This window comes from Gymnoscopelus microlampas (genome assembly GCF_963454915.1).
Source record: "Gymnoscopelus microlampas genome assembly, chromosome: 1".
Lineage (NCBI taxonomy): Eukaryota > Metazoa > Chordata > Actinopteri > Myctophiformes > Myctophidae > Gymnoscopelus > Gymnoscopelus microlampas.
The window spans coordinates 34,746,364-34,774,337 of record NC_139962.1 but is presented as its reverse complement, the minus strand read 5'-3'; positions in this window follow the sequence as shown (position 1 = coordinate 34,774,337).

The following is a 27,974-nucleotide window of genomic DNA, read 5'->3' as shown; positions in this document are numbered from 1 at the left end:
CACATCACATCACATCACATCAGATCACATCACATCACATCACATCACATCACATCACATCACATCACATCACATCACATGTGATCACATCACATGTGATCACATCACATCACATCACATGTGATCACATCACATCACATCACATCACATCACATCACATGTGATCACATCACATCACATGTGATCAAATCACATCACATGTGATCACATCACATCACATCACATCACATCGCATCACATCACATCACATCACATCACATCACATCACATCACATCACATCACATCACATCACATGTGATCACATCACATCACATCACATCACATCACATGTGATCACATCACATCACATCACATCACATCACATCACATGTGATCACATCACATCACATCACATGTGATCACATCACATCACATCACATGTGATCACATCACATCACATCACATCACATCACATCACATCACATCACATCACATCACATGTGATCACATCACATCACATGTGATCACATCACATCACATGTGATCACATCACATGTGATGTGGTCACATCACATCACATCACATGTGATCACATCACATGTGATGTGATCAAATCACATGTGATGTGATCATATCACATCACATGTGATCACATCACATCACATGTGATCACATCACATGTGATGTGATCACATCAAATCACATCACATCACATCACATGTGATGTGATCACATCACATCACATGTGATGTGATCACATCACATCACATCACATCACATCACATCACATCACATCACATCACATCACATGTGATCACATCACATCACATCACATGATCATCACATCACATCACATGATCATCAAATCACATCACATCACATCACATCACATCACATCACATGTGATCACATCACATGATCATCACATCACATCACATGATCATCACATCACATCACATCACATCACATCACATCACATCACATCACATCACATGATCATCACATCACATCACATCACATGTGATCACATCACATCACATCACATCACATCACATCACATCACATCACATCACATCACATGATCATCACATCACATCACATCACATCACATCACATCACATCACATCACATCACATCACATTTGATCACATCACATCACATCACATCACATCACATCACATCACATCACATCAAATGTGATCACATCACATCACATGTGATCACATCACATCACATGTGATCACATCACATCATATCACATCACATCACATCACATCACATGTGATCACATCACATCACATCACATCACATCATATGTGATCACATCACATCACATCACATGTGATCACATCACATCACATCACATGTGATCACATCACATCACATCACATCACATGTGATCACATCACATCACATGTGATCACATCACCTGTGATGTGATCACATCACATCACATCACATCACATCACATCACATCACATCACATCACATCACATGATCATCACATCACATCACATGATAATCACATCACATCACATCACATCACATCACATCAAATCACATCACATCACATCACATCACATGTGATCACATCACATCACATGATCATCACATCACATCACATCACATGATCATCACATCACATCATATCATATCACATCACATCACATCACATGATCATCACATCACATCACATCACATCACATGTGATCACATCACATCACATCACATCACATCACATCACATCACATCACATCACATCACATCACATGTGATCACATCACATCACATCACATCACATTTGATCACATCACATCACATGTGATCACATCACATCACATGTGATCACATCACATCACATCACATGTGATCACATCACATCACATCACATCACATCACATCACATCACATCACATCACATCACATCACATATGATCACATCACATCACATCAAATCACATCACATGTGATCACATCACATCACATCACATGTGATCACATCACATCACAACACATGTGATCACATCACATCACATGTGATCACATCACATCACATCACAGCCAGAACACCACTGCGTCCACAGTATGAAAAAATGCTTACGGTTCCAGTAAACCCCCAAAAAACTAGAACAGGAGGTAGAGCATTTAAGTTTCAAGCACCTCAGCTGTGGAACCTTCTCCCAGTCTCAGTCCGTAAAGCAGACACACTCTGTATATTTAAAACTAGACTAAAAACCTTTCTCTATGATAAAGCCTATAGCCGAAGTGTATAGACTCAGTCCCCCTATAGTCATCCTCTCTCCCCCACCTTCCCCTTTCTCCTCTCTCCCCTCGTCCTCTCTCTTCCCGTCCTCCCTTTGGTTGTGTGGGTTTGTGTCCCATTGGTACAATCGTAATTAACCCTGTACGGATTCACGCTCTAGTAAGGCCTGCCACTAATTCTACAACCGGGGACTCGTTCCCCGGAGTTTCTTCTACCACCCACGTTGCAGGTCCATGGACTATTACTATGGACCCCCAGCTGCGGCTCAAGACTGTGACTGCGGACCGGGCCTGGGCCTCTCCATGGAGTCTATGGACTGTTACTACGGACCCCCAGCTGCGGCTCAAGACTGTGACTGCGGACCGGACCGGGCCTCTCTCCATGGAGCACGACCTGGACACGACCGTGGACTTCTACTACACTACACTATACCGCATATTATATTATCTTAAACATTTTTATATTATTCCATTATATACTGCATACACACTATTGCTGTACTATATTATACTATCATATGCTAGTATCTTACACTATTATATTTGCTATTATTGTTATTGTTACTGCTTGCACTGTATCTCTTTCTGTCTCTCCTCTGTCTCTCCCTTTCTCTCTCTCTTCTTTCCCCCAACACGGTCGAGGCAGAAGGCCCCCGCCCTAGAGCCTAGGGTCTGCCTGACGTTTCTTCCTGTTGAATTAAGAGGGAGTTTTTCGTTGCCACTGTCGCAAAATTGCTTGCTCAGGGTGGGATGTTGGGTCTCTTCTCTACATGTAAAGTGTCTTGAGACAACTTGTTGTGATTTGACACTTTAATAAAATTGAATTGAATTGAATTGAAATCACATGTGATCACATCACATCACATCACATCACATGTGATCACATCACATCACATCACATGTGATCACATCACATCACATCACATCACATCACATCACATCACATCACATGTGATCACATCACATCACATCACATGTGATCACATCACATCACATCACATCACATCACATGTGATCACATCACATCACATCACATCACATCACATCACATGTGATCACATCACATCACATCACATGTGATCACATCACATCACATGTGATCACATCACATCACATGTGATCACATCACATCACATCACATCACATCACATCACATCACATCACATCACATGTGATCACATCACATCACATCACATGTGATCACATCACATGTGATCACATCACATCACATCACATCACATCACATGTGATCACATCACATGTGATGTGGTCACATCACATCACATGTGATCACATCACATGTGATGTGATCACATCACATAACATGTGATCACATCACATCACATCACATGTGATCACATCACATGTGATGTGATCACATCACATCACATCACATGTGATCACATCACATCACATCACATCACATCACATCACATCACATGTGATCACATCACATCACATCACATGATCATCACATCACATCACATCACATGATCATCACATCACATCACATCACATCACATCACATCACATCACATCACATCACATCACATCACATCACATCACATGTGATCACATCACATCACATGATCATCACATCACATCACATCACATGATCATCACATCACATCACATCACATCACATCACATCACATCACATCACATCACATCACATCACATCACATCACATGATCATCACATCACATCACATCACATGTGATCACATCACATCACATCACATCACATCACATCACATCACATCACATCACATCACATCACATCACATGTGATCACATCACATCACATCACATCACATCACATGTGATCACATCACATCACATCACATCACATCACATCATCACATCACATCACATCACATCACATCACATCACATCACATCACATCACATCACATGATCATCACATCACATCACATCACATGTGATCACATCACATCACATCACATCACATGTGATCACATCACATCACATCACATCACATCACATCACATCACATCACATCACATCACATCACATGTGATCACATCACATCACATCACATCACATCACATCACATCACATCACATCACATCACATTTGATCACATCACATCACATCACATCACATCACATCACATCACATGTGATCACATCACATCACATCACATGTGATCACATCACATCACATCACATCACATCAGATCACATCACATCACATCACATCACATGTGATCACATCACATGTGATCACATCACATCACATCACATCAGATCACATCACATCACATCACATCATATCACATCACATCACATCACATCACATCACATCACATGTGATCACATCACATGTGATCACATCAAATCACATCACATCACATGTGATCACATCACATCACATCACATGTGATCACATCACATCACATGTGATCACATCACATCACATCACATCACATCACATCACATCGCATCACATCACATCACATCACATCGCATCGCATCACATCACATCACATCACATCACATCACATCACATCACATCACATCACATCACATCACATCACATGTGATCACATCACATCACATCACATCACATGTGATCACATCACATGTGATCACATCACATCACATCACATCACATCACATGTGATCACATCACATCACATCACATGTGATCACATCACATCACATCACATGTGATCACATCACATCACATCACATCACATCACATCACATCACATCATATCACATCACATCACATGTGATCACATCACATCACATGTGATCACATCACATCACATGTGATCACATCACATGTGATGTGGTCACATCACATCACATCACATCACATGTGATCACATCACATGTGATCACATCAAATCACATCACATCACATCACATGTGATGTGATCACATCACATGTGATGTGATCACATCACATCACATCACATCACATCACATCACATCACATCACATCACATCACATGTGATCACATCACATCACATCACATGATCATCACATCACATCACATGATCATCAAATCACATCACATCACATCACATCACATCACATGTGATCACATCACATCACATGATCATCACATCACATCACATCACATGATCATCACATCACATCACATCACATCACATCACATCACATCACATCACATGATCATCACATCACATCACATGTGATCACATCACATCACATCACATCACATCACATGATCATCACATGATCATCACATCACATCACATCACATCACATCACATCACATCACATGTGATCACATCACATCACATCACATCACATCACATCACATTTGATCACATCACATCACATCACATCACATCACATGTGATCACATCACATCACATGTGATCACATCACATCACATGTGATCACATCACATCACATCATATCACATCACATCACATCACATGTGATCACATCACATCACATCACATGTGATCACATCACATCACATCACATGTGATCACATCACATCACATCACATGTGATCACATCACATCACATCACATCACATCACACATCACATCACACATCACATCACATCACATCACATCACATCACATCACATCACATCACATCACATCACATCACATCACATGTGATCACATCACATCACATCACATGATCATCACATCACATCACATCACATGATCATCACATCACATCACATCACATCATCACATCACATCACATCACATAACATCACATCACATCACATCACATTACATCACATGATCATCACATCACATCACATGTGATCACATCACATCACATCACATGTGATCACATCACATCACATCACATCACATCACATCACATCACATCACATCACATGTGATCACATCACATCACATCACATCACATCACATCACATCACATCACATTTGATCACATCACATCACATCACATCACATCACATCACATCACATCACATGTGATCACATCACATCACATCACATGTGATCACATCACATCACATCACATCACATCACATCACATCAGATCACATCACATCACATCACATCACATGTGATCACATCACATGTGATCACATCACATCACATCACATGTGATCACATCACATCACATCACATGTGATCACATCACATCACATGTGATCACATCACATCACATCACATCACATCGCATCGCATCGCATCGCATCGCATCGCATCGCATCACATCACATCACATCACATCACATCACATCACATCACATCACATGTGATCACATCACATCACATCACATCACATGTGATCACATCACATCACATCACATCACATGTGATCACATCACATCACATCACATGTGATCACATCACATCACATCACATGTGATCACATCACATCACATCACATCACATCACATCACATCACATCATATCACATCACATCACATCACATCACATCACATCACATCACATGTGATCACATCACATCACATGTGATCACATCACATGTGATGTGGTCACATCACATCACATCACATGTGATCACATCACATGTGATGTGATCACATCACATGTGATGTGATCACATCAAATCACATCACATCACATCACATGTGATGTGATCACATCACATCACATGTGATGTGATCACATCACATCACATGTGATGTGATGTGATCACATCACATCACATCACATCACATCACATCACATGTGATCACATCACATCACATCACATCACATGATCATCACATCACATCACATGATCATCAAATCACATCACATCACATCACATCACATCACATCACATCACATCACATCACATCAAATCACATCACATCACATCACATGTGATCACATCACATCACATGATCATCACATCACATCACATCACATGATCATCACATCACATGTGATCACATCACATCACATGATCATCACATCACATCACATCACATGATCATCACATCACATCACATCACATCACATCACATCACATGTGATCACATCACATCACATCACATCACATCACATCACATGTGATCACATCACATCACATGTGATCACATCACATGTGATGTGATCACATCACATCACATCACATGTGATCACATCACATCACATCACATGTGATCACATCACATCACATCACATGATCATCACATCACATCACATCACATCACATGATCATCACATCACATCACATCACATGTGATCACATCGCATCACATCACATCACATCACATGATCATCACATCACATCACATCACTTGTGATCACATCACATCACATCACATCACATGTTATCACATCACATCACATCACATCACATCACATCACATCACATCACATGTGATCACATCACATGTGATCACATCACATGTGATCACATCACATGTGATCACATCACATCACATCACATGTGATCACATCACATCACATGTGATGTGATCACATCACATCACATCTGGCTGGGACCTAAGGACAAACGGACGGGGCCATGTTTTTTGCCCATGTATGGAGAAAACAGGTACAAAACATGCCTATGTATGGGCGAAAGGGAGACAGACTTTTCTGACTGGGACCTAAGGACAAACGGACGGGGCCATGTTTTTTGCCCATGTATGGAGAAAACAGGACCAAAACATGCCCATGTATGGACGAAAGGGGTTTTTTCTGACTGGGACTTTTCTGGCTGGGACCTAATGACAAATGGACATGCCATGTATGGACGAAACAGATACAGAGCCTACATTTTTGCCATACCCTTCGGGTCTGGCAAAAATGTAATATTAAGAAATATATCTCTTACTTGAGCATACGGCAGCAATTCCCAATTTGTGGGCCAAATCACTGTTGGCCCATGTATGGGCAATATTGGGTGGATCGGCGGCTCTGGACAACTGGATCTCTGCATATGCCTATATATGGGCATATCAGTCGGATCGTTGTTTCTGGAGAAGCGCCTATCTGAATGACTCGACACCGAGCACCACACTCCCTCAAGTCCTTGCTGATGCGCGCTTCGAGTTTTAAGTTCTAGGTCCCATACTTGCGCATGACCATATGTTAATGATAATGAGGTTATATTTGCATAGTGCTTTTTTTTTGCATAGTCACAAAGTACTTTACAAGATGATGATTGTATTTCTTTATTAGGAATAACCCCTTGAGATGTAGTATCTCGTTTTCGAGGGGGTCCTCGAAAACGTAATCTCTCAAGAACAGATTCCGACCTGCGGTGGAATCTGTCGGAGCGGTTCGTCATAACCAGTGCGCATTGGATACAAGTGGGCGTGCCTTCAGATCAGGAAGTGGGCCGCGCTTTACCCAATCAAATGTAGTGGGCGGGATTCACGTGTCCGTCCACCATGATCCACCCTCCCCCCCTCGAAACTAGCCGAAACTAATTTAACAATAGCGTCCTCGGAGCGGACAAAACCACGGAAAGATATTCACATTTTAAATTACTCTTTCATCATAGAAACAAGTGGGCTTATAACCAAAACCATCCATGTTCTCTGGGAGAAGTGGTGTTAGTGTTCCGTGTAGAAATATTGTTAGTGGGAATGAAAACATGGTCGCACCAACCGGAAGTGATGCGCTATAGGCAGACATGAAACCGGTGTTTCCCTGCGCTCTAGTCTAACATTATACTCCTGCCAGACTCCACAGAATATCAGAAAAGCAGAGGTCGCTGTTTTTCATTTTCTGTGGGGTCTGGCTACGCGAGACTATCGAAAACGTAATTAGACAAGGTGACAGAATAGCATGATAAACATTGGAGATAAAACTACAGCAAAAGATCAGTGAATGAAATAGCACAATAACAACAAACCACTAAATGTATAATAAACACACAAAGATATAATCAATAAAACATAAAAATGGCAAAAAGATTTAAGCAAAGGACTTAATATAGAGGTGAGTTTTCAGAAGAGATTTAAAGATGACACTGATTTTGCAAGCATTTGGTCATCAGGTAGGGCGTTCCCAAGCCTAGGGGCGTGGACGGCAAAAGCCCGGCCGCCCTTTGCGATGAGGCGGGCTTTGGGAACGATCAAGAGGGCCATGTCTGAGGATCTGAGGCTGCACACAAGCTCGTAAGGGATCAGCATATCTGAGATGTAAGTGGGATTCACGGCTTTAAAAGTCAACAGTAAAATCTTCAAATCAATTCTGAAACTAACAGGTAAGCAGTGAAGAGCAGTTGAAGCAGGTTCTAGGAGCTGAATTCTGTACTAGTTGGAGACGGGATATCTTTTTTGTTTGAGGCCAGAATGAATAGAATTACAATAATATAAACGTGAAGAAATAAATGCATGAATTACCTTTTCAAGATCTGCAAATGACAGGAATCATTTGACTCTAGCTACTGTATATTCCTTAGCTGGAAGTAGCATGTGTTACTTGGGGTGCAGGTGCTCTGGTGGTGCAGTGGTAGTGACTACTAACCACCGTGGAGTTTGGCGGTTCACGCTTTAAATACTGCCTCATAATCTCTAGGTCTTTCTTGGTTGCTGAGTGAACCAATGCATTTTGCTAGCTGCTGCGAGCTGCCATCTGCTGCTTATCTACTGCTTTGTGTGCTCCTCTATGATTTTGGTGCTATATGATATGATTCTGCTAATGATGCTGACTTTTACCTCTGCTACAGCAGCCAATGCTTCTTCTATTATTGCTGCTAACACTAATGTGCTTGGGAGGCATGCGTTAATCCGACAACGTACTGCACCCAATGTGCTTATAGCTTAAGCTAACATAGCATGCTTGCTGCCATGTAGAACTTTGGAATTGTTTGTAACACAAAGTAAGTTAATACAGCATGCTTGCTGCCCATGTACAGTAGAAGCTTGATTTGGTTGTAGGCTACTCCCTTTTTCCATGTGGAAGCTTGAATTGTTTGTAGGCCTAACCTAAAGCTAACATAGCATGCGTAAAGCTTGAATTGTTTGTAGCTTAAAGCTAACATACTGTACATAGGACCATGGGGGGCAGGGGGGCAATCCCGGGTTAACCACTTAAGAACCTCACTCATGGACACCTCAGCCTATTGCCATTGACAGGAATCGGACTCACAGGCAGAGACACTACCTGTAGTGCTATAGCTTCGTCCAGGCTGAAGTTGTCTGTTGAAGATCATAAACTTTTGCCTTCTGTCATGAACCAAGCACCTGTTTCACTAACACTAAGATCACTCGTTCACAAACCATTTACCAATGGAGAAATTGTACGTCTCCTCGGAACCGAAACTGGTGAAAGTAGCCGATCTACAAGCTCAGAAACACGTTGCTATCTGAAAAGTTGTGAGATTTTAGATCGGCTATTTTCACAATGAAGTATGTCATATATTGAAAAAACATACTCTCAAATAAGCATTTCAGGTTATCTTTAACTTTAACAATTGCACATGCATTAATTGACACATTCATGTTGTGTGCAATGCAACTTAAATGAAGTCTGCATGAAGTGAGCCTTAAACCGGCGACCTTGAGGTTGTAAGGCAGACGCTTTAGCAAGAAGGCATAGGAGCTTTGACAGTGTTTACAAACATCACTGATATTAAAGGAGAATGTTGGTATGTCTGCAGTGTGTCAGACTCACCAATAAATGGCGTTACCTCAGACTGTGGGTCACAGACAACCTGCATGAAAATCATTTCAATATTAATATATCATCACTGTCGGGTGGAAACCTTGTATGTCCAAAACAGTTGCTTTTCAGGAAATGGAAAAATGTGTGTTCTAATGGATCGAATGTAGTTATTATTTAGTCATAAGCTCTTAATACTTTTCATTGGTATAAAACCCATAAACAGACTTTCACTTTACATTTTTGTCAAAACATGTTTCAAAGGTGGCGAAAATAGCCCATCCACAATCATGCGTTGAGCTTGTAGATCGGCTATTATTTTCCCTGCTTTTGTGGGACAAAAAGGACATAAAAGGCGGAGTAAATACAATAGAAACCAATCATTGGTTTCTGCCAGGAACAACCTGTGGATATTCAACATACAATAACAAACAAAAACTAGGCCTAAAGTAGTTAGAGTGTCTATCGACTTTGTTTGCTGGTGTTTATTTGATTTATGACAGTCAGACTGCATTTTGTAAAACAGATTTAATTGCTAAGCAAACAATAGTGGGAAAACTGGCAAAAAAAACCTCCTTAGACACAGGCTAAGAAAATATTTTGTAAAGAGTCTTTCTTAAAAGTTTTTTGCTTATTGCTAATTTCTCTCATAAAAAGGCAACAGTGTTGCCATATTTTGTGAGAAATAAGCAGCCAGGTCTAGGAAAACAAGCCCAAAAGAAGCAATTTAGCCCACATCATGTTGAGCACATTAAACCTATATGCATCGGGTATTTGAAAATAGCCTATCTACAAGCTCATAGTCATAGCACCCCTGTGTGTGTCCTAGTAGCAGGAGCATCTGGGAAACTATAGTGCTCTGTCTCCACCCTCTGGAACAACTGAGTATTTCAGTTTCTTTTTTATACTTCTTCTCCACCTCTGAGGCAAATATTGTACTTTATACTCTCTGCAATTATTAGTGTGGTTGCCCAACAGGGCAACCAGACTATAGTACTCTATACACTTTCCATCTTTATTTATAGATAAACTTTTTTCAAACCGCATCTCCTCCCACAGTTTTCATCCCCTAATGTTGTGCCATATATCAAAATGACCGTCTTGAACGGGAATCGTGCGCTTGTATTTTGCTAAGAGATTGGTTGAATAGTTTAATTGATATTAATTTAATTAGTGCATTAAATGTCCCCATCCACTTTAATGTAAAAGTGAAAAAACTCAAATTCAAGTATTTTTTTCTCAGAAACCGTAAGAGCTAGAGTTACCAGATTTGGAGAGAAGGTTCATAATTTAGTCCGAAATTATTTAAAAAAATATCACACCATTCGGCCTCATGGTGGCGCTATAACAGCCCCCTTTACGTTTTGGCCTGTAACTCTTGAACCGTAGGTCCTAAAATCAAAATTTCTTTTCACCTGGATTCCTTGGGTCACTACGCATCTCCCCATATAGGCCACGCCCATTTGCGTCAGGATAGATTTTTTGATATTGATTTATTAGTACATTAAATTTCCCCATCCACTTTAATGGGAATTGCAAAAACTCCCATTCAAGTATTTTTTTCTCAGAAACCGTAAGAGCTACAGTTACCACATTTGGAGGGGAGGTTAATAGTTTTATGCAAAATTATTAAGAAAATAATCACACCAGTCGGCCACATGGTGGCGCTATAACAGCCCACTTTACCTTTTGGCCTATAACTCTTGAACCGTAGGTCGTAAAAGCTAAATTTCTTTTTCCCTGGATTCCTTGGGTCACGACGCATCTCCCCATATAGGCCACGCCCATTTGCGTCAGGATAGATTTTCCGCCATTTTGAATTTTCTTCAAAACACACTTTTTGCTCCTTTTCCTCAACTTTTTTTTCCAAATCTCACAAAAATCGGTACACGTGATCTATGGACCCATACGATAAACCTATCCAAGCGGCATTTTGATAGTCCGTACCGTTCGTCCGTAAATGGCTTCCAAAGTTAGCGGGAGGGGCCCGTTTGACAAAAAAGGCCATAAATCACGAACGAAACGTCCGGTCAATCCCAAAATTGAATCACATGTCAAGGGTGGTATACTAAACCAATCCCCAAAAGCATTTCCACTTTGATCCATAGGGGGCACCACAAATGCACAAAATGTAACCGTTTGATGCAAAAACATGCATTTTGGGGGATCAATCCTCTCAAAATGAAACGCAAGTGATCTCAGGAGTGACGTGACGATGTAATTGGCGCAGTCTCCGACGGTATTCCTCCCGGCGTATTACTCGAGTCCCGACCCCGCGTCGGCGCAACCACACTTTGCAATTGCCAATTGCGACGCGTCTAGTTCTAGTAACAGTTACTAGCGAACCATGCAATTAAGCACCGTTTTATACAAGCTCACAAGGCCTGTTTTATACAAGCTCACAAGGGCGTTGTGAGAATTTGGTCATAGTCATTATGGTGAATCCATATCTAATGGAATCATCACAGAGCTGGAGGTGGAGGAGGAGGAGGACGACATGTGTTTAAGGGGAGTCATTTGGGGCATCAGGAGAGGGCAACTTCCTAGTGTTCACATTTAACCTTAAATTCAGTATGCATAATGTAGCAGGATGGGCGTTGTCTCCCACTCTGCCCATGGCCCATCATCCTCCCACTAATCAGTGGTCTGATTGCCTGCAATATTTTGCGGCGCACCTTATTCTGCCTCCTTGAGGTGTCTCCTCTTGTTTGGTGTGCGTGTCTTGACCGGTCTCCTCAACTAAAGCTGACCCGTTGAGCTTCAGCTAAGCCACGCTTGTCCACGGCGTGTGCAGGTCCTTCTGACAAATGTTTCCTCAAACAAAGCTGGCCTGTTGGGCTTCAGTATTTCTTTGCTCATGATGCATCATCGCAGGTATGTCTCTAAATGTTAGCAAGTGCCTGCAGTGTAGCTATAGTATGTTATGAACTTGACAGTTTGTTTTATGTCGTTAAGTCCCTGTGTGCAACTGTCTGTCTCCCCACGGAGACTATCTGGGAAGTATTCCGCAGGTTTTTCTTTTAAATGACTAGGGATTGGAAGATTTGAGACTAGCATTTAAGTGTCTATATGGTTTGAGAGAGATTTGAGACTAGCTTGGAAGAATACAACAGGTTTTTCTTTTAAGTGACTATGGGTTTACTACTCCAAGCGATGCTACAACTTTGATGGTTTCATGGACTCATTTGACAGCACCATCATCAGTGTTGTATAAATCAAATGTAGGTATTTGTTTGTTTACACATTATCTTTGCTAATAATGTGTTACTTATTTTATGTATTTTCAGACATTTGCATTTTGGGAGAAAAATGAATGAAGAAAAAACAAAATCCTAACAATATATATTTGCCTTTATTCGCCTATATAACCTGAATCTTTTCAGGTTGGGTGTAAGGCATGTGTGCTTGGCTCCGGCCACGGTGGACTGAAAGGCATTTTCAGGGACTGTGGAACAGAGTTCCGACTGTGTCACTGTAAAAATATGGACAAAGCCAGCCCCATAGGTTTCTGTGGACCGTTTTGAAGACACTTTTTTGGCGAAATCCGACGAAATTAAACCGGAAACGACTGCTATTGGCTTCAACCGCAGCAAGGGCGGTAGAACAAGTAGAAGCGCTAGAAACGCTAGCTAGGGGGATTGGCAGGGGCAGCAGTATATTGACAGTACTCACTGCACTCGGTAATAAGCTGTTCCGCATCCTGCTCGTTCTGGCCTGAATGCTCCTGTACAGTACCTCTTCCCCGAGGGTAGGAGGGCAAACAGGCCATGGGAAGGGTGATGGAGGTCCCTTATGATGCTGGTGGCTCTTTGGGCACAGCGCTCTGTATAGAGTTCCAACAAGGAGGGAACAGAGGCACCAATGATCCTCCCAGTGAAGGCCAAAGTGTCATCAAGGGTCTTCCGACATCTCGGTACGTTATTGGGGGCCTCTGCCAAGATACTACTAGTAATCTCCACACAAACCCTGGTCCTTGCAGCCGAATACGCAGCCCCAACCTGGTGTAGAAGCCCACATGCCACAAAGGTTGATGCTGTGAACTCAATGGTAAAGACCTGCTGGAGCGTTCCTTTCCAAATGCAGCACCGAGCATCACGTTTCTGCATCGAATTGTTTATTCATCACGTAAGTTTATTCATCATCACGCAAGTCCAGTAAAGATGAATGCATGGACGAGTATTTTCTAAATACAGCTGAGAGATAAGCTCTTTAATCCATGATATACTGTTGTGGTAATAGAAGGCTGACTTTGTAATTGTGTTAATTGTGGCTGTTAACATTCAGCTCTGAGTCCTAGCCATGGTTTCTGGCTTGGTGAGTCTCACTCGTTAATCAGAGTATAGTGCCCAGTCCAAAAAAAGTGCCCAGTCTTCTGACAAAAATGGTGCCTGACTCTCAAGTGGCCACTCTCCGGAGGAGGTGTGAGGGAAAACAACACTCTCCTGGTTAGGAGGAGGTCTGAGGGAAAACGTAAAGCCCAAGGCATCTTCAACTCACCACCAGTTGTGTCCCAAATGTTAGCTGAGTGATGTCATCTTGTCACCCCCCCCCCCCACACACACACACACACACACACACACACACACACACACACACACACACACACACACACACACACACACACACACACACACACACACACACACACACACACACACACACACACACACACACACACACAGTGTTGTTATTTAATTAACCCAGGCCTTAGAGGCCATTTAAACATTACAATAACACCAATTAAATATCACATGGGTCAATGCCTCGCTAAATCAGCTCTTCTGATTCAACTGTTTATTTGACAAAATTGTCAAAGTGTAAGTTTAATAGCTTTTATTACAGATGTCCTACAATGATACAGTGTAGAATAGTGTAACTTTATATGAAAACATTGCAAAATCATGTATTGTTAATTCACAGTAAATATCTGTATACTGTAACACACAAACACACATTTACTGCATGCAGGGGTCATCTCCATTTTGGCTCTACAACGCCCGCGACCGGGCAAGGGGACCTACCGCAGTATCAAGAGTTCCACGACCAGGTTTTGGAATAGTTTTAACCCGGCTGCTGTCAGAATGCTGAATGAAGCATGAGCCCCTTTCAGAAGCCTGACAACAGGCGGTACTGCCCAGCTGGTTGCAGACTTTTCTGGCTCTTCCTAAACACACCTGTGGATTATACCAGGGAAAATGACTTGGACTTAGCTCCCCCCTCGGTAATATGAAAAAACACATGAGGAATCTTACCAGCGAAAAACCCTGTAGCTGTACAGTTTGTGACAAAAGCTTTTAGTCAAAATGCTAATCTTAAGAAACACATGTTGATACACATAGGAGAAAGGGCTTCAATTGTACGTTTTGTGGCAAAAGCTTTAGTCAAAATGCTAATCTGAAGAAACACTTGAAGATTAAACATTAAGATGGAAAGCTCCCCCCTCGGACATACCTGTTGACCACACCAGGTACAGATTATTTATTTTTTTGTTGCTCTCCCTCATGGAGCTACCTGCGGATTATACCAGGGTCAGTCCACCCTTAGGTGAACACACACTGACCTTCTGCACCTTAATCCCATGTATAATGCACAAACTTTTTTTTCGTTTTTTTTTTATTGCGCTTTTTTTTCTCTCTAAGCACCTTAGCGTCTATAAGTATATCATGCGTATACATACATTGCTGCTATGCTCAGGCACCTTAGTTTGTTTCTTATCTCAGGTATTTTGTAAATATGTAGATAACTTGTTTTTGGCCTTCTATTGTTCTCTTGTTCGATCTCCTTCCCACTTGCCCCCTACCCCTCTTCTTCTTCTCTCTCGCCACTCTTCTTTCTACGGAATTTAACGTTGCGATGGGAGTGATGTACAAAAACGAATTTCACCCACTTTTTTACCTTGTAAACCTGTGATGTGACAATAAAACTGATTCTGATTCTGATTCTGATTCTGATTCTGGCCCAACTTTGGCCCCCGCCAGCTTAGTAGAGGACTTCACACCTGGGTAGGAAAGGCTGTGGATGGTGTCAAACATCTGGCATCGCCAGCCAGCAGGCACCATGGGGCGTGGGTGGCCGGTGGAGACGTAACGGAGGAGTGTGGTGTTGGCGGTGTCAAACACCACGTCTTCCAACTGCAGGGCAGTGGCGGCTGTCCGGTAAGCCTGAATGTCTGAGCCCACGGCTCTGTCAATCGCCATAACAGACATAGTCGCGTCTCAAGTGCACGGACCCTGCGACCGCCCGGGAGACGTGGTAACACGCCGTGCAACCCTTTTACAACCCTTAATTCACACCTCAACAAAGTTTACAAAGGCTCCCGACTGCCAGGTGTCACACCAGCATGAATTAACATAGGAATGAGCCTAGAGGCATATCAATTGTTGGCACAAGTTGCGTCACGTTCCAAGAAATGCAGGGGAAAAATATGTTGATTGTACGACCAACGGTTCAAGAGTTATACGCCAAAACGTGAAGTTGGCTGTTGTAGCGCCATCATGAGGAGATTTGAACATTTTGGGATTGAGGTTATTCCTTGGCTTAGTGGGAATATGCTTGCAAAGTTTCCCAGCAATCGGGCGTTCATGATCTGTGGCATTTTGTGCAAAACGGGCCACCTCTGCAATCATAGGCAATCGGAATGGAACATAAGTCTTGATCACATGACTACAGAGATAATGTATACCAATTTGCGTGAGGTTTGGACAAAATCTGTAGGAGAAGTAACACAAAATATGTTGCGCAAAACACTGCCTCATGGTGGCGCTTTAACAGGCTGGTTTGAAAATGAATTGTGTGGAGATTCTTTCTTGGTCTACTTGGAGTGTGCGTGCAAAGTTTCTGGTCGCATGTCGTGCAAAACGGGCCCGGGGTCCTTGAGGGGGGTTCAAGCTGGTCCCTAACAAAATCTGTTAATATAGCATCAAAAATCACTTTAACCACTTTAGCCCTACAGTATATACATCAGCTATTTGAAAATGGCAGATCTACAAACACACACTGTGTTGCATTGTGAGCTTGTTTAAATCTACTATTTTGGAAAAGAGATCTTGAAAAAGAATATTCTCAAATATTAATTCATATTTGAGATCTTCTTAATCTTAACAACACATCTTTTTCACATGGGGGTCTGTGGCACAAATGCAAGGTCATGTGAGGGGTTCTTGACAATGTGAGAACCACTGCTGTACTGTACATTATCTCATTAAATGGTCCAGAACAATAGCACCAACCTGGGTGTAAAACAGTGTACAGTACATAAATACATTTCATATGAAAGTATTGTTAATGTATGTTAAGCCCTGCCTGTACTTCTGCCTCTGCTCAGATGGGTGTTGTGAAAGATTGCGTAATGCCATAAGGTGGCACAGGGATTACGTAATGCCATAAGGTGGCAAAGGGGATGGCACAGCACTGTGTATAAAACTTACCAACTGGACAATGGATTTAGAGAAGGGAGGGGGGTGTTAGACAGAGGAGGACAGCCATGAGGGTTTCTATAGACATACACCTGCTTTCATACTTGATATTGTTCTCTTCAATCTCTCCATTGTCTTCCTCATCTTCATCTTCTTGTGAGTTACAGGCACACTTTAATCTCAACAGATTGTACAAGGCTGGAGACGTGCTTCTGGGTGGTTTGATTCCGATCCACGTCTCCTCTGTGTTCCCTGAGCAGTCTTTTACCTCCAAGCAACAGGAGCCCACTTGCTATCTGTGAGTATCACAACTAGCCAGCAAGAGAACACTGATCTTGTTTCGATAGAACCAGGATTAGTTGTTTTGTATATTTCTACAAATGTACATATAGTCGCTGTGGGGTAGAAACCTTCTATGTTCAAAACTGTTACTCTTCAGCGGAGGAGAAAAACAAGAAAGCAAAATAACCTGTGTTTTGGACCCATTGTAGATATTATTTAGTCACAAGCTCTTGCTAATACTTTTCATTGGTTTAATATGTATATGAGCCACAGACACACTTAACCATGTTCACTTTCACTTGAATATTTTCTTTAAAAAAATAGCTAAACTAGTCCTTCCACAAGCTCACAAGGCGTTGCGGTGCAATGTCTTAACCTCCAAGGGTTCAGAATGGTCCTGACCATTGCTTTTGCCGTCGATGAGATCAACAGAGAGCCCAGCCTGCTGCCCAATGTGACTCTGGGGTTCAGTTTCTATGATACATGTGCCACGATTGGAGTTGGATTCCGTGCAGCAATGTCACTGATCAGTGGGAGAGAGAAGCAGTTTGCACTGGATGAGAGCTGTGTTGGGTCTCCTCCAGTGCTTGGAATTGTGGGTCCTTCTACCTCAAAAAGTTCTATTGCCACCTCTAGAATGTTAGGTTTGTACAGAGTGCCCATGGTAAGTTTCCTACTTTAATCCCCTTTAACCATGGCCTATTATACAGTATATGCTTAATTTTGCTTACTTGGCTATTTGCAAATATAAAATACTAGAGAGCCGCACACATATTGGGGTACCAAAATCGGCGGATTAAAATTTCCAAAAGTAAAAGAAAAAAAAAAGTAAAAAAAAAAATTATCTATATTTTTTTCCTGGGGGTCCGTGGACCCCCTGGTTGTCCGCGGACCCCCTGGGAGTGCTGGGACCCCCGGGGACCCCCGTGGAACATGGCGGACCCCTTCGGCTGTTTTTTTTTTTTTTCATGAACGTCCTTGCTTGTTTCTGTCGCTCTGTCTGTTTTTGAAAACCTGGCATCCCGACTGGCATCCCGACTGACATCACTGACGTATCCTTGGTATTTGTACTTCCGGGTTGCATAATGATGACATCACTGTCGAATCCTTTGGTGTGATGAACCTAGCCTGGTGTGTTTACCAGATGTAGCAGGACAACGCGCTGTAGTGTGCCCGTCGACGTTTATTTTTGTGTTTGGGATGTACATGGCACGTGAAGGACGGACATATTGTGATCAAGACATGAGTGAAGTGAAAGTAACGGCCTGGGTGGAACAAAAGAGGTACGTAAGAAGGGGGGGGGGGGTTGAAGCGAAGGACCTGCTTGTGTGTTGTTGTGGAGATACGCAGAGTTCAATGGCGGCCCCGGTGTTGTTTTGGCGAAACCCGTCGCCGTTCGGTGTCGGTGGTGCGCACGGTAAACGGTACGAAACTGTTTCATCTTCCGTTTTGTCCGTAATGTGGTGCGTGGAATAAATTATGTTGCGACGTGGAAACTGTGTAGTGAGCAATGATAGGTGGCCTACGCCACCCGTAAATTCTGCGCACACGCCGTGGCTACTGTGTTGGCGAGATGTGGTGTGTCGGTGTTGTGTTTAGTCGATTACAGAGCTGTGGCTATAGCGTCAGCGGCGCGCGGAAGTCACTCCTCGATTATATAGATAGATGATAATAAATAATATATTTGGTCTTTTTGCAGTTTGAAAGACTTGGAATATAATTGTTGCCATCAGGAAGAAACCTTGTGTGTCCATACTTCAACTTATTTTTTTTAAACTTCCGGCAACAAGTGCTCTTCTCTAACCTTTTGAACACCGCTGCCACAATAATTTGATTCTTTGCCCAGACCTGAAAGTAGGAATCGTACAGTCCTGAGTCGGGCCCATCCATTGGTCTGATATAATGCCTTTTTTTAAATATATATATATACATAAAAGGTCAAGGTCAAGGTCTTTATTAGTGTCCCAAAAGGGCAAATAGGTTTACAGCCGGAGTAGTGGTTTAAAACATACAGACAATACAGGACAACAACAGACATGAAACACCATAGCATAAAACATAAGTCTGGGTGCATCTAGTGCAAGATATAAGACAAAAGGCTACATTTAGAAATAAAACGTGCTGGTCATAAAGTGCTTGTTTCATCATCGTCATCATCATCATCATCATCATCATCGTAGTGCAAGAGATAAAGTGCCACTATGTGGTGTGATATTCAGGATGTAAAATGTATAATAATAACATTGTAACATTAAACCGTATTTATCAATCACTGTTCTCTATACAAAATAAGGTTACAACAATGTCATAATGTGGACATGAGGGAGGGGGGGTGGGGAGTACCAGGTGATTACCCTGAAGGATTTGTTGTTATTGCCTGTCTTATGAAAAAGACAATGTCCATGTATCTTAGTAAAATGTGTAGCCTAGTAATTCATTAGGCGTTAAAACGTGTTGTTTTGTGACAGTGTCACTGTCCATGGTGCTGAAGGACACACAGATGTATTCAGTCTGCATTGTGATCATAGGGTAAAGTGTTAAAACGGCACATTGTGATCCACTTGCTTTCTTGAATGAGATTCCAAAGGGCAAAGGCAGTCACTGCTTGTTTGAAGCTAAATACAACTTATATTTCTCCCCTTTTCCTTTTTTGGCAAATGTTCCATCACACAAAGATTTGCCGGCCCCCCTGAAGTAGACCCACTGTTGAACACCCATGATCTAGTACATTACAGAACAGATGTTTCTTGCTTTCTTTTTTTCAGATAAGTTACTATGCTGCTTGCTCCTGTCTCAGCGACCTGACTCAGTTCCCATCCTTCTTCAGAACAATACCAAGTTTTGTCTTCCAGGTGAACTTGTACACACAATAGACGTGTTGGTATCTAATAGTTCATGTTCCACACACTTATTAACCACCATGTGAATAATCTAACCTAAGTACTTATCCCTCCATTCTTTAACCAATCAGGTGCGAGCTATACTCCAGACTATGCGGTGGTTTGAGTGGACCTGGGTAGGACTGTTGTTTAGTGATGATGATGGAGGCCGTGATGCTGCCCTATTACTCCAGACTGACCTGGACCAGTCTGGTCTGGGTTGTGTGGCTTATTCAGAGGCTCTGCCCTTTAACAATTATGACCTGGCTAAACTCCAGAGGATTGTCACTGTGATGAAGACGTCCACAGCTCGTGTGGTCATTGTATTTGGATATGGGAGATATATATATAATGTCTTGGAGGAGGTTTGTGTTATGATACATCTAAAATGAAGGAATCTAAAGTGAGAATATATTGAAGTAAAGACATCTCTTCATCTATGAACATATAAGTGAGCATAGGTTGCAATTAAACTTCACTTTAAAAAAAAATCATATATTTTCTTCCCAACACACAACAGGTGGTAAAGCAGAATGTAACGGGTCTGCTATGGTTCTTACCTGCCACTGCAGCTTGGTGGGAAGACCCTTATCTCCAGGCTCCTCACTACCTGCCCTACCTGAGAGGCGCCCTGGGTTTTGCTATTCATCGTGGAGAGATACCAGGTCTCAAGGACTTCTTGTTCAAAATACATCCTGACAATGACCCTGACCACGGCCATGAAGATAACGTAGTGAGTATTTATTTTAATTTTGCATTTATGCTTTATTTCAGTTTTTTTATTTATGCTTATTTCTCCATTCATCAGGTGAGGCAGTTTTGGGAGCACACATTTCGGTGTAAATTTGCACCCCTTCCGTCAGAGTGGGTGGATGCTGGTGGAAGGGTTTGTACTGGACAAGAGGACCTAGCAACAGCAGAAACTACCCTGTTGGATGTGTCTAACCTCAGGGCAGAGTATAACGTGTACAAGGCGGTCTATGCTCTGGCCTATGCCCTCCATGACATGTTGCAATGTTCGCCAGGAAGAGTGCCTTTCACTGGGCACAGCTGTGCCAGTTTACAGAAAATACAGCCATGGCAGGTGGGATATTAATTCACAGTATACCTATCTCTACTTGGATTCACATTCAGAATAATTATGAAAATATAAATACGACATTGGGTAAAAACAATTGACATATAGTAGCATCTTTCATGTATCATATGACCAGCTCAGTGTCGTGTCACTGGTCGAAGAGGCCGACTTCTGAAGGTCGTCTGTATAGGTGGTAACCCCACACATGTACCCCACACATATCTAATTTCAGCTTGTGTTCCAATTCTGTCTGCTAATGGATTTATTTATTAACAACTTCCAATTTAACTTATTTATCCCAAATTGAAAATGTTCATTTTGACAATAGAAAATATCTTACAGCACCTGTAATGCCCCTTTTTTTTCAAAATGGTACATTTGTTTTTATGCTCACTCACTAACCATATAATTATTATATTATTATAGTGTATATTGCATACAGTAGATGTTTTTTAAGTCTCTTGCTCTTCATGATTCTGCTCATCACCATTTCTAGCTTCTCTATTACCTGGAAAAGGTCAACTTCACCACATCTGTTGGTGATCGTGTATCATTTGATGAGAATGGTGATGCATTACCAATCCTCGATCTAATGAACTGGGCGTGGCTCTCTGATGGAAGCACAAAGCTTCACAATGTAGGAGTGGTCAAGAAATCAGCCTCCGGAGATGATGAACTCATCCTTGATGAAGACAGAATCTCCTGGAACTTTGAATCCAAAAAGGTCATTTCAGCTTTCCAAAATCTAATGTTGAGCTCATGATGTGAATGTAATTTAGTTTAGACTGAAACTGATCATTGTTACTTTCCTCTGTAGCCTCCTCGGTCAGTGTGCAGTGAGAGCTGTTCCCCTGGAACCCGTGTGGCCAGAAGGAAAGGGGAACCTGTCTGCTGCTTTGACTGCATTGCTTGTTCTGAGGGAGAGATCAGCAATCAGACTGGTAGGTTTACAGTCCATACCCGGGGTTGTTCACAAACTAAGACTAAATGCAGACTTTTATTCTTGCTTTTAACTCCTTATTGTCTCCGCCAGGCCGAAAGGCATGGCGAGAGAGTATGTTTTACCCCCTGTCCGTCCGTCCGTGTGTCCGTGTGTCCGTGTGTCCGTCCGTCATTAGATCTGTCTGTGTACAGCTAATCTCCGGCACCGTTGGCTTGCTCGCAGCCAAACTGTGCACACACAGTCCCTGGATACCAGAGACCTCTGCCCCAAATTTTTCACAGGGACCTGTTATAGCGCCACCAGGAGGCCGATTGGTGCAAAACACATTTCTTGACAGTACTCCTAAAGATTTTGTCCAAACAGCACGCAAATCGGTGCACAGTATCTCTATAGTCATTAAACGAAACAGGTTTTTCAGATTTGTCGAATTCCATCCTGATTGACTAAAATTGCCTTCCAAAGTTTGCAGGAGTGCTCCGTTTTGAACGAAATGCCTCTACAAATGAACACAGCATGCAATTTCCGTGAAATTTTGCGCGCACATTCCCACTACGCCAAGGAAGAAATGCCACTTGAAAATTTTTAAATCAGCCTCATGGTGGCGCTATAACAGGCCGATTTGTGTTTTTGCCTATAACTGCACCGATCTGTGTAAAACTTTGTATGCACACTCTCTAGAGGCCAAGGAAAAACCTTTGCCCTGCATTTTTCACATTTGCCTTTTATAGAGCCACCAGGAGGCTGACTTATGTAAAACTTTTTTATTTTATTTTAAAACTTCAGATTTGATCCAAATTTCACGCAAATCGGTACACATGATCTCTATGGTCATGTGATTAAGACGGATCTGTTAGATTTTTCATATTCCATCCTGATTGGCTAAAATTGACATCTAAAGTTTGCAGCAGTGGCCCGTTTTGAACAAAATGCCGCAAATCATGAACGCAGCGTCCGATTGTAGTGAAACTTTGCACGCACATTCGCACTACGTTGAGGAACAAATGCCACCCTTTTGACATTGCCCTATTATAGCACCACCGTGAGGTCAATTTTTGCAACAGTTTTCTTTTTTATATTACTCCTACAAATTATGTCCAAACATCATGCAAATCGGTACACAATATCTCTATAGTCACGTGATCAAGATGGTTCTGTCCAATTTTTTATATTCTATCCTGATTGGCCAATTCCGAACATTGCTGGCCCATAATAACCTACCTGACCTGGCGGAGACCTGTGCTCCGAGGAGCACCTTTTCTAGTGCTCCTTATGTTAGTCGTCATTCCAATTAATTCCTCCCCACACACATTTTGTGTGTTGTCACTGCTGTTGTCTCCTACTGACTCAACAGTTAGTGAGGAGCCCCCGCCGGGAGGACGTAGAGCCTTCATCCTACTCCTCCCGCCGAACACTCCCTGCTGACTGGTGCTGCCCCTGCAGGAGTATGTGCAGTGCATACCCTCCCCGCCCGGCTTCCCTCTCCCTCTCCCGGGCCAATTGTGTTCATATAGACAAACTAAATGCAAGACTGGACACTTGCCACTGTCACTACAGATCCACAGCCCGTGGCAAAAAAAAAACGCTGACAACTTAAACATAACTATACCTCATAACTAAACTAACTATCCTATTAATGTGTCAGCCTGGGCCAACAACACATTTTTTTTTTAAATGTTGGTGGCATTTAATTCGTCTCTGCTTGTGCTGTCAAGAGTGTGTGATTTGGTTGGTTGTGAGGGGGGGAGGGGGGGTGTATTTACTGCTCAGTGATCCAATCCTGTGTAGAGCCCGTCTACTGTATTCAGTAATTTGAACACATGCACAAATGACGTTTCCGGTCTAGACCGGATTTGCAACCTGTAAAGTGAACTGATCCTGATATCATTGTTGCGCACCAGACAACATTGACGTCGCGGCTTATTGCGAGTGAACCAAACCTCTCCCTGGAGTAAAAAAGTTATTTTGATGATATGACCTATACCGTTCAAGATGTATTGGCCAAAAGGTGAATGCGCCTATTATAGCGCCACCATGAGGCTAATTTGAAAAAATGTAGGGTTCTCCTTGGCCTAGTGGGAATGTGCATGGAAATTTCACGGCAATCGAACGCTGCTTTCAGGATTTGAGGTATTTTGTTCAAAACCAACAAAATACCCAAGCAGTAGCCTCGCGTGGCCAGACAATATCACACGACACACTGCGTCCCTATCAACGTTAGATTTTTTTCCAAGGGGCGGTTACAAAAAGATCCAAACGGACTCTATTGGTTAGACTTAAACCAATCAGAGCGGTGCTTTCTTGTAGGAACCAATCAGGGCAGTGCTTCCTTGTTGATAAGCCCGCCCACATTTGAATGCTGGGCCCTGGTTGGTCCCGCACAACCTCTGCGGGAGAGAAATAAATTCTCTATGGAGGGGGGCCAGACCTAATCTGCCGAGGGCTAAAGTGCATGCAATTTTGCAAAGGCAGATTCGTCTGGAACCAGGCTACCCAAGCAGGATAGAATATGAAAAATCTGACAGGTCTGTCTTGATCAACTGGTCTGAAGATTACCTGTCGACAGGCGCACGCACGCACACACACAGTAGAATATAGAAGGATTATTGAAGTAGCATAAAACACAGATTATCTTTGAGACGATACTTTGTCTCTTTAAACTTTCTGTTTTTGTTAGACTCTACAGAGTGCACCAGTTGTCCAGAGGACTTCTGGTCCAGTCCCCAGCGTGACCTCTGTGTCCCTAAGAGCGTGGAGTTCCTCTCCTACCATGAGGCCCTGGGTATCTCCTTGACAACCATCTCATTGCTAGGCACACTTATCTGTGCCATTGTCCTGGGAATCTTCATCTATCATCGAGACACACCCATGGTACGCGTCAACAACTCAGAACTCAGCTTCCAAATTTTGTTGTCACTCAAACTATGTTTCTTGTGCTCACTTCTGTTCATTGGTCGCCCCAGACTCTGGACTTGTCAGCTGAGACATGCAGTATTTGGGATCAGCTTTGTGCTGTGTGTCTCCTGTATCCTGGTAAAGACTATGGTGGTGTTAGCTGTGTTCGAGGCCTCCAAACCTGGTGGAGCAGACATTATGAAGTTTTTCAGTGTTATACAACAGAGAGGAACAGTTCTGGCTCTTACTTCCATCCAGGCAATAGTCTGCACAGCCTGGCTTGTTTCTGCCTCACCAACTCCTCATAAAAACACACACTATCAAAGTGATAAGATCGTCTATGAGTGTGATATGGGATCAACAGTTGGTTTTGCTGTGTTACTTGGTTATATTGGTTTGCTGGCACTCCTGAGCTTCATCCTAGCATTTATGGCAAGGAATCTTCCAGACAACTTCAATGAAGCCAAGTTCATCACTTTCAGCATGTTGATCTTCTGTGCCGTGTGGATAGCCTTCATCCCAGCATACATCAGCTCTCCAGGCAAATATGCAGATGTAGTGGAGGTCTTTGCAATTTTAGCATCTAGTTTTGGCCTTTTGCTGGCATTGTTTGGACCAAAGTGTTATATAATGCTTTTGAAACCTGAGAGAAACACTAAGAAGTCCATCATGGGTCGCAGTGCCGCCAAGACGTAGAAGCAGAAATTCAATTATAATTCATGTTCTGTGTGTTTTACAATAGTTTTATATGGATATATTTGATTTCTGATCACATGGTTAGGAATTGAGTCCGTTTTCTACCAGATTAAACTAGATCTAGTCAGAAATGCAAACATCTATTATCTATCATGAATAAAGTTGGTGAAAAGTTGATTATCCTCCCTTAAAGAACCCTGGTGATTTTAGACCAGTTTAGACGAGAACAATTTGCACCTCTTCATTCTTTGTCGGTCAAAGTACTCTAGCTGTAAGATGTTAATTATGTATAGGTTTAAAATGATCAAATATACCCTTTAGCTATTATTGTCAACATTATTTTTTAAGGCCTGTGGTTTCAATGGGTTGAAGCTGCTTTATGTGATATTTTCACGGCTTGTGTGTGGAAAGTCATGCGGTAAGTACTGGGAGCTGATGTAGGTGTTGCGCTCCAGGGGTCTAGCGCATTGCGAAATGGGGATAGATCAACAATAAGCCTCTCCGACCTACTACTACATGGTCAAAAGACTTGAAGTTTAATGTCAGTAAATAAATAACAGCCAGTAGGCTGTTATTTATTTACTGACATTAAACTTGGAGAGGAGAGAACACACGTTTAACTGATCACTCGTCAATTCACTCTTGTGATGTTTTTTTCCTCTCTCTCGCTCTCTGTGTCCATAAGGATATTTCCACATATATTTCCACAAATAAAGGTGTGTCCTTAAATATAAAAAAATAAATAGTGATCGATACTACTCCTTCCCATCTGAAACCCACCGGTTATTAAAATACTGTAGTTTGTTTTGATATATCTACACTTGGGATATTTTGTATCAAGAACCATTTTGATATAATATATCAAAATGCAACCATATTATGGTTGCTCATCTGTCTTTGTATTATGACACAATAGACCTAGCTACAGGCCTAGAAACACATTGTATTGTATTATGACACAGTACAATAGACCTAG